The sequence below is a fragment of the Trachurus trachurus genome, assembly GCF_905171665.1.
Source record: "Trachurus trachurus genome assembly, chromosome: 7".
Classification (NCBI taxonomy): Eukaryota; Metazoa; Chordata; class Actinopteri; order Carangiformes; family Carangidae; genus Trachurus; species Trachurus trachurus.
The window spans coordinates 27,706,630-27,724,015 of NC_139901.1; the positions used below are offsets into that span (position 1 = coordinate 27,706,630).

At 41.7% G+C, this 17,386-nt stretch overlaps 1 long non-coding RNA gene across 1 annotated transcript; it reads right to left on the reverse strand.

The window, feature by feature from the left end:
- Positions 1 to 742: 742 nt before the first annotated feature.
- Positions 743 to 10,863, reverse strand: LOC310988308. The gene is made up of 4 exons (XR_014595475.1): positions 10,142 to 10,863; positions 8,548 to 8,616; positions 6,756 to 6,802; positions 743 to 1,591 (listed from the first exon to the last, which is right to left on the reverse strand). It is a non-coding gene; the product is annotated as an uncharacterized lncRNA (long non-coding RNA).
- Between the last annotated feature and the right edge of the window lie 6,523 nt (positions 10,864 to 17,386).

Consider the following 17,386-nt stretch of genomic DNA (forward strand, 5'->3'; position numbering starts at 1 on the left):
CAGGAGAGAGAACGGCATAAAGGGGCGATCCTCTCTGTGTGTGCAGCCAAGGGATGCGCGTGAATGTGGTGACGTAGGGACGAGGGCGGGGACTGCTAACGGCTGACAAGTTAGCCAAAACGACCGGATCGCTTACATCTGCTTTAATAGAAAACTATGTAGCTGAAGTTAGTTTTAGTAAATCCAAATGTATAGAAAAATGTGTTATTCATAGGCAATAATGAAAATTAAGATAATTATTGATGGAAAACAATGGAAAATTAAGTTGGAATTGGCCAAAAACAGTGGAAAATAAAGTTATTAGTATAAAATAGTAACAAATTAAGTTATAATTAGTAGAAAACACAGGGGGGAAAAATTAACTTTGTGATGAAAAGCTGTCAATCTCCAGTACAGGGGGTGAGTTTGGCTTTGAAGTAGGGCACTCTTTAAAGTTATGTCAAAGAGCTCCTTATCTTAGGAAATACCTTGAGTCTTGAGAATAGAGGGAAATAAAGTTAATATTGTAGAAAATCAATATTAGTGACAAAAACCTGTATAGAAAGAAAAAGTTATTCATAGAAAAATAGTGGAAACTAGGGTATTATTAGCAGAACAGTGGAAAATGCAGTTACTATTATGGAAACTTGGAAGATAAAGTAATTGGTGGAAAACTGAAAATTAAGTTAGTATTAGTAAAACAAAATATATAGAACATTTAGTTATTGATAGAAAATAGTGGAAAATTTGATCATTAGTGGAAAACAAAGAAATTAAGTTGATATTAGCAAAAAACAGTGGAAAAGTTATTAATGGAAAAAACACTGGAAACTTGGCGATCACAAGCTCTCTATCTCCAATGGAGTGGATTCAGGAAACATTTCTGAAACAAAAAAGATTAGAGAGAGAGACAGAGAGTGGTTGAGATGAAGCAGCCGATCCAAGTGCAGCTCGATGTCGTCAGGCTCTGACGAACAAAGAGCTGAGGAGAGACACTGTGGATGTGAATCAGGTAGAGATACAGAGATACTGTACACCTGAGGGCCAGCTCACATCACCGAAGAAATGTTTCCATGTTTGCAATTAATGTTTTAGAGAAGGTAAAATAAGTCATGGAGGACGAGGACCCGTCACTCTGGAACAGGTGGAGTTGGGGAGCGCTTTACAAAGGCATGGAAAGACACACTAACACTTTTGCTGCATGCTCCGCTCACACGTGAATTGTTCATGCATCAAACACCCACAATACCATGACACAAATATGCATGACATTTAATCACAATAGACGGTGGTTACACAGGTTCCTTCTCTGAGCTGGGGAACGCCGACTTCATTAGCAAATCGTGAGAGGACCAAGGAGGAAATCTATTAGACATGTCGCCGTCTTAAATCCCAGTTCATCCGGAGGCCTAAACATTTGCAAATAGAACAATTAATTTCTTCTTTTCTTTTTCTTTTTTAAAACAATGTCTCCATTAAGCTCATCACTGACTTAGTCACAGCCAGAGGACGCCTTCAGTGACGCCCCCGTCTCCTCTCGTTTTTAATCGGACTGGATGCTTCATAAATGTTTGTGTCCGTATAGAAGTTTGACTCACTGCCTTGGTTCATCCTGGAAAGCAGAGGAGAGAGGAGGGGAGGCAGGTGAAGGGAGAGAGAGACAGAGATGAAATGGAAAACCACAGAGAAAGCACCAGAACACACACACACACACACACACACACCTCTCTCTCAATCCATCTCTGTAACACATCTACGTGACTGATCTGACACTCGATCCGAAGCTTCGCGGACGTGTGATGGGGCCGAAACAACGGCAGACGACGCAAAACACACCCGTCAGTGTATGTGTTGGACGTACAGGCTCACCTGCAGCTGTATAACAAACGCACACACAGACACACAAACCCCCGGTGAGTCGTCTCTGCTCTGTTGCTTGGTAGAATAGTGAGGATGAGTGCGTTGTTGCTCTCCAGCCACTACGAGGGAGGAAAAAAAAAGCAAGGAAGTGGCAGTCAATCGCTGGCAATGAGAGCACATGACGCACACACACACACGCACAAACGCACACTCAAACACAGCAACAATACACTGACAGGGTGGGGCAAGGACAGGTAGTGGCCAGTTCGCTGACTTGTTGCCAGGAGCGTCAACAATGTACAAAACCGGCCCAGTCTTTTCCCGTTGCCGCGGTTTCCTCCTGCTGTTTTGACCCTTTCGCAGGTGAAAGGACGACGGGCGACTTCATGTTTCACTACGACAACGACGACAACGCCAACTCCAACAAATACTACTTGTCCTTAAACTGATTACAGCCCAGTCAGGGTCGGCCTTGGCCCAGCCTGCAAACATCAGATGCGATTTACTTTGATTTCCGCAGTGAGAGGACAAAGAGGCTTTTATGAGTCCAGATTTTGTTGTTGTTGTTGTTTTTTGGGGGCTGTCTGTCTGTGAGAGTGTGTAAGGCAATGTCCGTGTGTGTGTGTGTGTGTGTGTGTGTTTTTGCATGGTAGCCACAGTGACGGCTCTGATCACATGATCTCAGGGACTGTGTGTGTTGGTAGGTGTCTGGTTCCTTCGCCCCGGCTGGCTCAACCCAACCCTGTCAATTTTCTTTTTCGGGGCTGTTTGTTGTTGCTTGTGTGTCACTGACTGGACCTGTTGTGTAATGCTTATAAAATATTTAAAGAGACAGGACGCCTTCAGGGAAGTGGTCAGTGACATGAGGACGGACCTGCGAAGCACCTCGGGGTTTGTTTGCTTGTTTTTTTACAGGAAGCAGCGATTTACTGTCGGTATCAGATGTGTTCAAATCAAACACAGATCGTTGCTAGACAACAAACTAAATTATAATGAATGAATGAACCAACTGGAGAGAACAAGAAACAGTGACTTTCTATCAGACACAGACAAGGAATGACCTCCCACAGTGCTGACGTGACTGGGACAGAATCACCGTTAGCACCGATGCTAAGAAACTTCTTTACAATCCTCTTTAAAATAAAAAAATACAAAGGTAAAGTAAATACGCAGTAGTAGAGAGGGGTGGGGGGGGCAAGATAGAAAAGGGAGAGAGAGCCGCTGACTGTAGAAACAGGAGCTGCAATGCAGACCACGGGGCAGCCACACGCTCTCTTGCATCATCTCAGATATGTGGCATCTTTGGGACGCTGGAGAAACCAGAAGACCAGGTTTCTCATCTCAGGATTTAAAATCGTTCATCCTCAATGTGAAAAAACAAAACAAACAAAGCATCATCAGGGAGTGTCAGACAGAAGAAGCTGAGCAAACTCTCTCCTACCGACAGTCCAAATGAGGAGGGGGGAGGAGGAGGAGGAGGAAGGCCTTGGTTACAGGTCCCATACTTTCCCACTAGCAGTTCTTAGCAAATTAACAATATCCTAAAAGTCCGAAAAGTAATTTGGAACAAACTCTTGGAAAGAGGAGGGCTGTGCTCTGCTGCTACACTTGCATTTCATTAATTTGATTAATTGCTGGTGCAGCCCAGAGACACTTCTGGTCGGTGCACAGAGAGTCACGAGCGAAAAATGTGAAAATCCATCTGCAGCCAAACATATGGAGCTCAAATGAACAAATATTTACTCGGCTTTAAACAGGTCCAGTCATTAAAAGGTCTTTGCGATTCTTTCAAGGAAATGTTTCTGGAAAACAAAACAAAACCTCTGATGAACTGAACAAAACAAAGTCAAGTCCTCCCTGTCGTTAGAGCATGTTTCATAAAAACACCCAGGGGAAATCGATAAGAGCTGTGAAACAGTGCGTTATAAAAGCCGTAAGTTCCTCTGCTGCATCTTTACAGACAGGTACAGACAGAAACGTCAGCGCAGGGACGAAGCTGATAACCAGCTGACAGAAGCTTTTGTCCTGTTGTACTGATACACGCTGAGAAACACAGGCAGCTACTGTACGTTCCCTCTGCAAACTATCTGACTCATCACTTAGCAGCGCTCTGAACGCACAAAGGAGACGCTTGTTATCGCTTCTATAAAATCCCTTCACCTTTATAACAAATAAAAACATGTGGTCGAGACAGCCCATATAGACATACATGATGCTCATGCGCACAAAACCTTTGTATAAGAGGACAATGCTCCTTCACCAGTTACTAGATGTTCAACTCCAGCTGCCGAGCCAATAAAGTGCTGCTGTGCATCTCGTGGGCCCAGCGGAGCTCCTCCCATCCAATGAGGATCCGGCTCTGGCCCGACGGCCTGTGATGCTGCAGCTTTAGGAAGTCCAGTGCATGAGAACTGGAGAGACGCCAAAGCAGAGTCACCAAGAGAGCAAGGTAAACAATTTCTCTCCCTCCCCCTTTCTCCTCCATCTCAGCTTCTCTCTCCTCCTTTTCTCTTTCTCTCCATCCCTGATGCCGAGTCGTGACATTTAGCCCCCCATCCACTTCTCCCTTTCTCCCACAGATAAATACAGATAAACAGAAAGAGGGAGACAGAGAGAGGGAGAGGGAGAGATAGAAGCTGTGTACTCGTTGGAGATGAAGTCCAGCCCAGAAACGACTGCGTCACATCTCTGTCTCTCCTAACTACGCAGAAACAAATGTGTCTTGGGGGAAAGGGTTTTGCCAAATCCCGGTGGCTCTGGAGGGTGAAAACAAATCACATGAGAAAAATAACGGCCGCCAGCCGCGGACGGCGAGCCGATCTGTTGTCTGACAGCAACAAACAGCTGGATCCACACACACCGGCCCCAGCCTCCTCCGTACACGCCGGCCTCTCCCACCCTCATGCTCACTTTTTCCATCAACTCCATCAAGAGTTAACCACAACAAGTAGGCCAGCAGTCTACACTTCCAACACACACACACACACAGATATATATACGTATGTAGGGAGATGAGAATTGGCAGCTTCTCTGCTGAAAGCAACGACCATTCGATGGCTGCTGCTCTGCCCACCTGGCTGCATCGCCACACGCTCCTATATAACGGTGTATTAAACATATAACACCGCTACGGCACCGTGCGGGATTGTATTCTTCACCTGTTTACACCACTGTAATCATCCGGATTCTCAGACACACACAAAAAAAAGCGATGTTCAAATACCTCGATAATTCTCGGCAAAACATTCCTGACTGAGCTTCGCTGTGGTATTAAGAAACCTCCAGAATATTCTTTTGTTAACCCCTTTGTAACACCTCTGCCCATCCAACACATACACACCTTACCATACTATCATAACAACACCTACAGGAACTGTGTCACATCTTCAGCATCCATGTTGAAACTCCCCGATTCCAGCTCACAGGAACTGCACAGCACACACAGACACACACAGACACACACATATATAGTAGCGACAGGCAGAGCAGACCAACTACCAAGGAGGAAGAGGAAGAGGAGGAGAAAGCCGAGGTTGTCCGAAACCATTGTGTCCACTTCAGGTGGAAAACTCGATGACTCTGGGCTTCTGTTATCTCGGCTTCTGTTTCTCCCAACATGAAAAAGTGACGTAGCAACTAATCCAAAATCTCTCTCTCTCTCCCTCTCTCTGACTTGCTCTCCCTCCCTCTCTGTATCTCCCTCTCTCTCTCTCTCTCCCTGCCTCTCAAACACACGCACTCTTTATTTTCATCTGGTTGCAACAGCAGATCTGCGATTAGGCTGCTACTTCCACCTAACACATATACACACAGATAGAGAGCAGCACCCTACACAAAATGCATATGTACGTGCGCATGCACACACGCACGCAAACCGCCGTGCACACGCGCGCATGATCACGCTATTCCTCTTCCTGAGTGTGACGCAGCACTTAATTCTCTGTGCTCTTATACCACTGTTGTGGCTACGCAGCGTAGCTTCTTGATCAAGCTGAGCCAGAAACACACTTGCTAGCTGCCACACAAGGCCGGTCAGCACAATCACACTGCAGTTAAAGGGACCCTACCACCATGGCTCCCCTGTCCCCCACTCTGTGACGTTGCTGTGTCCCCATTCCCCCCCCCATGTCCCCTTATAATTGGGTCTCTCTCCCTGTGAGCTGAGCTGCCCTCCTCTCCTCTCCTCTCTGCTCTCGGCTACAGACACACTCTGGCTTCTCTGTCTGTGAGGCTGAGCTGACTGAGCCTCCTCGATCACCTGACAACCCACTGGTTTTAAAGGCACATCACCAGCTTATGTATCAGTTGCATAAGCACTCAGATGGTCTTCTGGCTTTTTTAAAATACCAAAGTCTAATGAGGGATTCCTCTTAACTCGTAACTGCATCATGTAAATATATTCCCCTTGGTGCAGATCCAGATTCACAACATGTTCATTAATGCTGTGAATTCTGGTATAAAAACCTGATCCGCTGCTCCTTCACTGTCAATACTTGTTTACTTCCAGGACAAAGCTACCGATGAAGGTGACTGGCTGTTCAAACCCCGACACCGTACCGTGAGTCGGCCCACTGCGTCTACTTCCTCTGTTAGTTCTAGGTGTTTCCTACAATAGAGCTCATTCAAAGGAGACAAAGGGCTGTTTTATCCTCTCACCTCTGTTCAACATTAAACTGTGATCCACGAGAATGCATCACGAATCATGTAAAACGATTAGATTGAGGAAACGTCACTGTAAACTCACACATACTACTGTCCTATACTATTGTATTGAAGATAAAACAGGAACGTGGCTGTGTCTTTAAAAGAGCTGCGCTCCTGTTTTATAAATAGTCTTGTTGTAGTTCAGTCAAACATTAGCAGAGTTTATTTTAAGAATTTGGGGCCTTTGCTGTTTCACTTGATTGTTCACGTACCTTGATCAGATGATCTTCGTTTCTCGTGTACGTTCAATGACGTGGAGCTGTAGGAAAATAAAAATGAGAAAAACAGATTTGAGATTTCAACACCAAAAACAATAAAAATAAAGCTTCAAATTACAACAATGATATTTTTTCTACAGATCTGAAATTATTATATTTGTCTTGGGTAATATATAGGTTCATGCTAATATATAATAATATTATTTATTATATAATAAATCTAATTACGCTGGGCTTCCATAAACGATTTCTCGGCATCAATGCCCATAATTAGTTTGGGGAAGATCAATGAAAACTAATAACGTGTTAAAAGGTCTGAAGTATGTCAATTAGTGTTGTAAACAGTGTCCAGCATGGTAAACATGAGGCACAGTCTTGGCACTGTCTCTTTTATGAGCTGGTCTGTTCTCAACAAGGCTGTGCCCATTAGGTCCGTCTGCATGTCTGAAGCATAAAGTCCTCTTTATATGCTAAGCTGAAATGAAAGCTTTGTCTCAGCTAACAAAGGGTAAACAAAGCCACTGTCTGTGTCAGCTCGCCGCTACATTCATTTATCACAGAGATATATAATAATGTGTGCATTCAACAAGTGCCTTCTTGAATAATTCATAATTTACAAAAACCTGGAGAAAAAAAAACAAAACAAAACACGTCCACTGTGGGAACAATGTTTATTTCTAATATCATAACTCTTGGCTCGAAATCAAATGCTGAGCTGCAGCCAGCGACGTTTTGAGAGTTATTCTTTATGCTGCAGTGCGGTCTCAGTCGCTGCTAAAACCTTGTTAGTTTTACAAAGGATAATTCACAGGCCACGAGCACAAACCATCCTTTTATTACTTTGGTGCCTTAAATTTTTCTTTTTTCCCCCTCCTTTTTTCCACATTATCCTCCAGTTACACGTCTAGATTTTCATCCTGCATTTCATGTGGCCCCGTAAATTCTCTTCCCTGAAGCACTTGTAGCTCGTGATGTTTTCCAATTCCCCATTGGAGCTGGAGGATACGGAGCCCACAGCTTCACCTTACAGGGCCGAGGAGAGGAGAGCATTGGTAAAAGCATCAGCTTTCACCCTGGAGCTATATGGGAAATGTAAAGGGATCTGAGGGATCAAAGCATGTTTGCTCTGAGCACGCTGCTAGATGCTGAGGATATCGATCTGACGACTGAGGTCTACCTTCTCCTCCGTCTATATGTGCGTCCTATGCAAGATAACTACAATAACATCAACACGTTAGAAAGGATTCCTTTGCAAACTATATCAAATACCTGATGCATTTAATACCGAACGCTGTCGTCACATGCCTGCACTGGTTCTTCTGTATCCACACCCATATCATTACAGGTAGTCCAGCATTGTTGAGAAGTTTGGGAGTTCCTGATTTTACGCAACATCCCTGTGGCCTGTAGGCTCAGAGAGGCACAGGAAGTTTTAGCGTGACAGTGGTTTGCGTTTAATGCTGACAAGAGACGCACTACGGCTTTAAAAGACACATCCAAGCACTGGTCCTTCCTGTCTGCTATTTATGCTCATCCAGTGGGCAGTGTGTGTTAATTTTAGCCATGTCATCTATCAGCCATGCCTGTTCCACTTCCTAAACCTTAATCTCTTCCTTGGAGAGGTGCCCAGTCAGCTCCATTGATATTGTTTTTGGCTGTACTGGGAACAATGGGCATGGATCCTAAGTGCTCCCACACATACATTTAATTTAAAATAAAAAAAAGTACTAAGTTTTTTAACATGGTTTTATTTAGGGTAAACAGTGTGGCCATTTCCTGGTATTACCTGCTTTGCTGTTACCACATGCAAACAGGTTCTCTCTGGCTCGGCCATCATGTGCTCCAGCGTCATGAGCTGTATAAAGAAAAAAAAAAAAAGGAGAAGTCTTGCAGTGTTATATATATATATATATATATTTTTAACATACACACAGAAGTTATCTCATGACATAACATCCCACAGTGACTTGAAATACTTCCCCTCGGCTCTACAGACCAGTCGGTGACCTTTGTACAGACATAATGCGACACACTGATGCTGTGCAAACTTATGTATATTTACCTGCACACAATCAAAATGATACGTCTGCTGCTGATCACTGGCCACACCCTGTATTTAAATAATGTTAATGTGCATGTGATTGAATGTTTTTCTGCAACTTTTTGGACAGTAATATCAACTATGCAACATGAGTTTCTCTGTGCAGTGAGCTGGCCACAGGCAGTTGAAAGAATTGTTAATTTTCTTCTGTGAAAAGATGAATAAACAATTGATTTCAACTTCTAATCTTAGCTCTGTTGGTTTGTCAGAATCTCTAACATATTCATTTGTTTTTCAACAAATTTATATTCCTATTTATTTCCTACTGTGCTTCTCAAACAACTCGTCGGATCAATCGCAGTCAGTCTGAGGTTTTTGGTATTTAAATGTCCTTTTTTTTCTCGGTTTGTTTTCTAAAAGCACAACAGATGGATGTGCCAGTCCTTCTGTCAACAAAATAGTTACGAATGAAAAAAAGAAAAAAGAAAAATTCCCATTAACTGGCTCTCATTAAAGATGTGCAAGCTGCTGTTGTACCCTCACTCTGTAGTGTTGCATCAATAAATTCCAATAAAATATCTGACTCGTTCCAAGAACAGTGTTTTTGTTACTTTGTGTTCAGGACAAGCTGTGCAATAATAAAAAAAGAAGGCTGCACAAATACGCCATCCTGTGTCAAAGACGAGTATTGCCTTTGGAGGGTTTGTTTACATCAGGAATAAAAAGTGCGTATGACATAGAAACCTCTGGATGGATGGAGCTGAGTCAAGGCGCTGGCACAGTATAGGCACACGCACTATAGCTTGACAAACAATTACTGAAAACAGCCTTATTTTATAAAACATCTGATAATGAGTTTTAAATACAAACCCATTGAAGTTAATATAATCCTGCAAACAGACAGTCGGAAAAACAATATTACATAATTTTAACTTCAGGCCTTTACATAACAAAAGATTCCTGAATGAAGTGGTCACTAATTTTTACATTTCTTCACACATGTTTTGGTTTAAATAGACTACGTTCAGCTGGAAAGGGACAATAAACACACAACATGACGCACACTGAGAATCTGTTCAGACACTGACTGATAAAATTCAAAGTCAGTATCCTATAAAATACATTTCCTGAAGAACATAGAGTCCATTATAAATATTTCTTTTTACAGTACACTAGACTTTCTAGTATTTTCTCCTCCTCTGCAACTTAATAAAAACTTAGTAACCTGTCACTTATTAATCTGATAACCTTGATTTGAATCAAATCTATAACCTCTGATGCAAACAAACACACAGCACAGCACTACAAACACAAAACATGAAATCATTACGCAGTTTACCGCATGGATGACCAGACCACTCACTCCTGAGGTAGAAACGAAGTGCGCAACATCCTCCCGCAGCAAAGCATCCGAGCACACCTCTCCATCCCACCCTGCTGCTCCTCTGCCCCTGTCACTGGCTCCGACGGAAAAGAAAAAAAAAAAAAAATGAACGAAGCCACAAATCCGCACAGACATGTTTTTATAAGGAAACAGCTGAGAGCAAATAACCTCTCTTATTTCCGGGTAACGTTGGAAGCAACGCTGGAAACTGCGCACTACCATCGCACATACTGAAATCACGGCCATGCGTAATTCCTCCCCGCTCCTAAGTGAGAGAATATTATTTAGCATTCAAATAAATTAATTAATTAAGAGAATTAACACCGTATAAGCTATAATGACATCATGAAGATATTATTTACACATGAGAACAAGTCAAAAGGAGGACGTTGCTGAAGCAGGATACCGCCACGCACACTGACTCACTGTAACCTAAATCCATATGGATGATGGAAGGCTATATACATGACTCATGGGTGTAAATAAACAGTTTCTTTTGGAGGGGGTGGAAGTGGTAAAGAGGGGTGGGTGGCACTTACCGACAGCGCCGCTTTCGCAACACCTCGGGTCCGTGTAGACTGCCCACTACCAGCAGCAGCAGCAGCAGCACCCCGTCCCTGCTGCCACAACCTCCCATCAGGGTTGATGGGAGGTTGTGGTTCTCTGTGGTTGTTGTTCAATTCACAGTGGTCTCTCTCTCTCCGGCTCTGATGTTTAAAAAAAAAATAAATAAATAAAAATCCAGTGCATCGACATTTTCACAGCAACAACACGCTGGGGCCACGCCCACTCGCACACACCCCCGTTTCCTGATTGGACGACGCGCCGAAACGCGTCGACAGGATCACGTGCTTTTGACGCATGTTTACAAACAGGCTCGGAGCGGGAGTTCGCTTCACAAAAAAAGCGGAGCTGAGGATCAGAGGAGCCGGACACTGTGAGACTCTGAAGGAGGTGGTGAGGTGGGACAAAATAAAAAATAAAAAAAAGTAAAAAAAAAAAAAGCTGCAGAACAAAATGATCTGCTCAAGTTCAGTCAACTCTGAAAGACCGTGGTGGATGAGAGCGAGAGAGAAAAGAAAAACAGAAAGTCATCATCAATGGAGCCCCGATACTGCGATTCACTACTATGGCAACTGGTAAACAGAGAGAGCAGAGCCTCCATTTTAATCCAGTGGACATTAATGCATTAATGCAAGTTGACACGGTTTATTCAACCAAACTATTTAGCAGAGTTTCATTTCTGACGCAGCAGTGCTGAAATGCCACTGTTTGTTTTTCCTACATAGGCTGCTATATAATATTCATCTTATTTATTCAGCTGTGGCCTGATGGAGGCAAAGTGCTGCGGGTAGGAAGGGATGAAAAATTTATGATCGGATGAGAAATTATGATGATAGATGTATGATTGTGACCCTACAGTCTGATCCAGCAGTAGTAGCCTCCTGAGTATAATTATTGACAGGTGAAAGAGTATTTAGATTAAAATTGTAGGCTAAATTATCATGTTTATTTTACATTTAACAGTTTTAATGACTATATTTCAACATATACTAGTTGGACATTTTATATAGGCTACAGTAACTGAAATGCTCTGAAAGTACCCTAAGACTATGCAGCCCGTGTTTAAATAAAAACACATTTAGTCCAGTCTGTTTATCTTTTCAGCTTCACTTCCCAGTTATCTCATCATCTACTGACAACCACAATGAGAATTTCCCATCAGTGCAACAAATAGATAGCCTAACACTTAATACAATACTTCAGCGACTAATGTACAGTTAATGTCTCAGAGCAATAAAGACAGGTAGTGTATAGTTTTATTCTAAGCTCAGGATGAAGCATATGATGACTGTCTCCGGTAACAAAATACTCTTATGGAATAAGTTAAATCTATGTCTACACTTCATTACTCTGATATCAGATTTACCAAACTTTACACAGTTTTCATTTACTTTATGCTCTCACCTCCACACCACCTCATGCTAATATGGGCTAACGTATTATTTTGCATGAAATACAGTGCACTGCTTTTTATTTCATGAATTTCATAAAGTAAATGGGATGTAAAAATGTTTGGGCACTCACACAGTAAGAAAATCTCAGCCTGCAGTCAATACTTTGCTAACTGTTTAGTAGTGAGGGAGGAAATGTTGTGCTTTGCTGCTATAGCCAGTGGCACAGGAATCATAGCAATAATATTTTCTTCTTTTCACCTAAAAATCAAGTAAAATTTACTTGAAAGGAAAGATGGGAAAGCTGCACATTAATGTGCAGCTTTCCTAAGCTTTAGTAGGGGTTAAAATCACAAAGCTGCTCTGAGGGAAACACTATAAAAATGAGTGAGATTAGCATCTATTAGGCACTCTCTCTCCAACATTTCAGATTAATTTCTAAATGTGGCATAATCAATCTTAGTGTTAAAAACCAAAAAGAAGCATCCTCATTTATTGTCTCCAAAGTGTCTACCACCCAAACGCTAATTAAATAAAACCAAATCAAAGCAAAACTAATCTATTTCCTCAGGACAGTGTAGCTGTGGGTTCACTTGGATCTCATTGCCAGATGTCAATATAAGCAAAACAACCACACAACTGAACTGTAATGAATCAGCATAAAATGAAAATGAACATTTTGTCACTGGAGGGAAACACATAGGCCTACCTTCACTCCAAAGTCCAACATGAAAAATGCTTTTAGGTTTTCCTAACTCAAGAACCGAATTGCCAACCATGTGATTGAAAGCATATAAAAAGTGGTACAAAGAGTACTTTGTCAAAGTTCAGTTTGCATATACTGTAACAAATGACTGAATTATATTTTGCCTTGGGTCCTATGCTCTTTAACTGTATGTATTAATCTGCTGATGCTCTGCTACAGCTTAGGCTAATATTTGAAAAGATAATGATCCATTGTCCTAGCTCTCCTCCTTCCTACCACCATCTTGTTAGCGTGCCCTGACCTCTAGTGGCCCAAAAGGTGCACAACACCCAATACTTGAAAACTTGAAATCCACACTACACTTAAAAGGCCCAGACTGGTTTTATACTGAAGGAAAATATCACTTCAACCTACCACTAATAAAACTGAAATCCATGACATCAACCTTTTCTAACTAAGTCCAGCCCACTGTAAAACAGCAACAACAACACAAACAAATACACTACCGATATCCCTCATGTGAACGGAGCAAACTGTTCTTATAACTTCACCAGGAAAGTGTGTGGTTGGGAAGGATCCCATCATAGACAGGAAGAAGTTGATAGAGAACAGGTTTTTCAGCGCTTTGAAAACAATCCTGTTATTTGAGTTTGCACCCAAGAGCCAACTGCAGGGTTAATATAATATGAGGTTTAATAACAATCAACAAGGCTAATGGTACTGAACTGGAAATGTGCTACCTTGAGCTATTATTGCAGTTATTGTCTGGTGTGTATATTATATACAACATTAAGTAGGCTACTGTTTCATTTTTCAATGCCTCAAACTCCCATATCAATCTGTTTTATTCCTTTGTAACTATTCAGTTTCTTTGCATCAGATCAATAAAGTTTAACTCGTCTTTATTTTATTTACATGCAATTTCAATTCAGGCTGTTTTCAATTGCACATGCATATGCATGGAAGTCAACTGGTGGACCAATCAGCTCATGGATCCAGTGCCAAGATGTGGGTAAGAAAAAACATTACTAATCAGGCTATAAACAGCTGCAGTCCTTTGTTGCAAAGCATTTTAACAGATTCAAATAACACGGGATGAACAGTGATGATCACTTCAACATATTTACCAAGCAGCTTTACTAGAGCTGCTCAGATTGTGGTTTATATAACGTATATGGGACAAATCACCACGTGGAACAGACTCCCACTGAGCTGCACATAAAACTCTGGTTGGGCTTAGCGAAAAAGATTTTCTAGGGTTTTGTATGCATTCAGTTTCCTTTTTTATCTGCTTCTTTTGATTTTGACTTGGCTTTGTTAAGTTTATCCCAGGTTTGTTCCCAGTTTGCCCCAAGGCCACAGCAGGGGGCATCCTAACCCAACAATTTCACACTCAAGACTTCACTCTTTCCTGTGACCTTAAAGCAGATATCAGTGGAATGTTTTTGTTAATATAAGTCCTAAATAGTCCTATTTTCCGTCAGCAATCACTTACATGAAGTATTTCAGCCTAAACACGAGTCTCTCCATCACTCTGCTCTGCTGTAACCCGAGGAGAAAATTTTCCTTGTGGGATACAAGTGTTATCCAATGAGGAGAGAGAACGGCATGAAGGGCTGTGTGTGCAGCCAAGGGATGCGCGTGAATGTGGTGACGTAGCACGAGGACCAATTGATGCCTGACAAGGGCGGGGGCTGCTAACTCATGGTGCGTTCAAAGAAACTCGTACTTTGTGTTTTTCCTTCCTGTGAAGTCATACCAGTTCGATCTGGTACGAGTTCACGGGTCGGAAGTTACGAGTGGCCGTTATAGGGAACTTTCACAGACAACAGGATGGTAAAAACACGAGCTACGGGTTACCTGGAACGCTACCAAGTCGTAGTTGTGACTTGAAGCTGTAACTTACGGTTTCAAAAGCCTGCCTTGAACGCAGCATTAGCCGAAACGGCCGTGAAGCTGATATCTGCTTTAACTTTTTCTATAGTTTGGATCATTTCAATGTGCACCGTTATAAATCACTTGCAGAATTTTGTGCACGTGCCAGTTTCCAAGTGCGTACATGTTTAAACAAACATTTCAGTAAAAAAGAATTTCGAGGGGAATGTCATACGTTTTTGTCAGCGTCATAAATTAAACCATTATATGTGTTGTTATTATGTAATTTGTTCACAACACTGAAGCTACAGTTTGCAAATTAGCATTATATTACAATCAACCACATGGACTTTTACTACAGTGTAGTTAGCACAGGGTGTGACCCATCTGTGGACAGTTGCATCACTGGAAAAGGGAGACAATGCTTTCCAGATTGTTTCCTACAGCAGATGTTGGTAATAGACAACGACAGCACAGAGCAATGTGCAGGAAACAGACAAGATATCAATTTCAGTTTCCATTGTTATTTGTTGTTTAGGTGTCTATGGAGATAAAATATTAAATTAGAGTTTGTTAATTTTCATAAGCTGTTCTTCGGTGTATCCATACCCGAGTAAAGCTGTGATGTCCCTTCATTTTAGAGTAATCTTATTAATGCAAGAAAGATGTTATAGAGCAAAAAGAGCTAATCACACACAGATACAGTTTTAAAAAACTATCTTTGTCAGTTAAGGGGGTGCGTGCACCGTGCAGGCACACACACACACACAAACCCTATAATTTTTCAACTAGAGCTTAAAGTGTAAACAGTCACTCCACAAAAACGATTAAAAGTTAAATGGCCTTTGGCAGGGCTGTCAGATGGGACAGTTACTTGTAGGATGTATCTGGTCACTCCCTCATGTGTGCACATTAGTCAGTGGGGCCCCATATTTTGTCTTCTGGTGGGCCCCTCCCTTAATGGGGATCACAGCTTTGAAACTGCATAGTACATTTCCCATGATGCATGTTTTTTTTTGTGTGTGTTTTTTTCCCCCCAAAGTATGTGAAAGTATATTAAATTTTTCCCTGTTGTCATGCGTTTTGGATTACGAGAGAATGTCTATGTGAGTATGGGTGGATATGCACTGTTGTGTCCTTGCAGAGTTGTTGCATAAAGGGAAAAACGTAGTTTCATTGCTAAATCATGTGAACAAGTTGAAAATGGAGTAAATTCCTAAAAACACTCTCATTTATTAGTTGGTTCTTTTGTTTGTTATACTTTTTCCCCTCTTTTTTTTCCCCCAGAGTGGGTTAAACAGCTTGCACAGAGTGGTAATTGATTCCAAGCCAGAGTTAATTAGGCTATATTAAGATTATTATCAGCATGTTATCCATTGTGGAAGAAATATCTAGCCATCTAGTATCCCAGCCTGACCCTGCTGCTTTGATTCACCATGTTTCAGCCAATGTAAAATCATGCAAATAAATGAACATTAACGATTGCTTTGTACTATATTAGCTCTGAAAATGTGGGTAGCTACACAACAGGTCTTGTGTAAAGTAGAAATTTCTTTGCGTTTTTTAAACAGCCGTTTTATTTTTCTAATACCAATCTTAAATGGTCTTAGAGCAAATAATGTGTCGCATGACAACCTGTAGGCCTATACAGTAGAAATGGGGTTATGTAGTAGCCTCCCAGTATCATCTGATTTCCCTCAGGCTAATGAAGCAATGCATTTTAGCTAGCTCACTGTTTTCTTCTTTTTGCTGCAGCTTTACTCATCTGGTTCACTCTTGATACTCTCACAGATAATAATCTGCTTCGCTGTTTTAAACCTACGTTAAAACCATTGTAAATAAGGTCTGTTTCTCCTAGTAGCTCCGAACTAGCTAAAGCACAAACACAGAATTTTCCTCGGTAACTGTTAGCACTCAGCAAAAAAAAAAAAAAAAAAAAAAGAGACATTCTGAACTTACCTTCACCAGGTAACGGGAAACAAGCCTCCAAATGAATGGTGGTGTTGCTCAGTGGTTGCTTTGCTTTAGCTAACGAGGCGCCCCAATCAAATGAAGGTATTTAACACAGGTGTGCGTGTTGCACTTCCTGTGTACTGCCCCCAAGTGGCCAAACTGTGGTGTTTACACTTCCGGTCTACTGCCCCCAAGTGGCCAAAACGTGGTTATTGCAGGTTCTGCGTCACTGATACAGTTATCAGCTGTTTTTCAGGATGGAATTACAAACAATAAACGAATGTTATGTGTGTGTTTTTTTTAAATAGAAGAACAATTTGTGAGCATATATCATCTTGAATTATCTTGATGCTTCAGAGGGCTAATATTGTCTTCGTTGTTTCACAGTCAGATAAACAGCGTGCATGATGTTCCAGAGAGGAATGGTAAGCATTCATTGTTCTTCAGGGAGAGTTGATTAAACACAAATTCTAACAGTTTGGAGAAAGATATCTAGGCTGGTAGTTTTCATGTTAACACAAAATCATAATCTCATGTTTCAAATCATTTTGTCCTGCAAGATGAAAGACTTGATGGGCTCTCATTCCTAGTACCCTCAAGGTATTCTTCTAACCTTTTTGTGAACCTGAAAGTTCATCATCTTTTAATTTTCATCACAGGCTGAATATGCAGACTACACCTCCTGACCTCAGGGTCCTGCTCGGTCTCTTG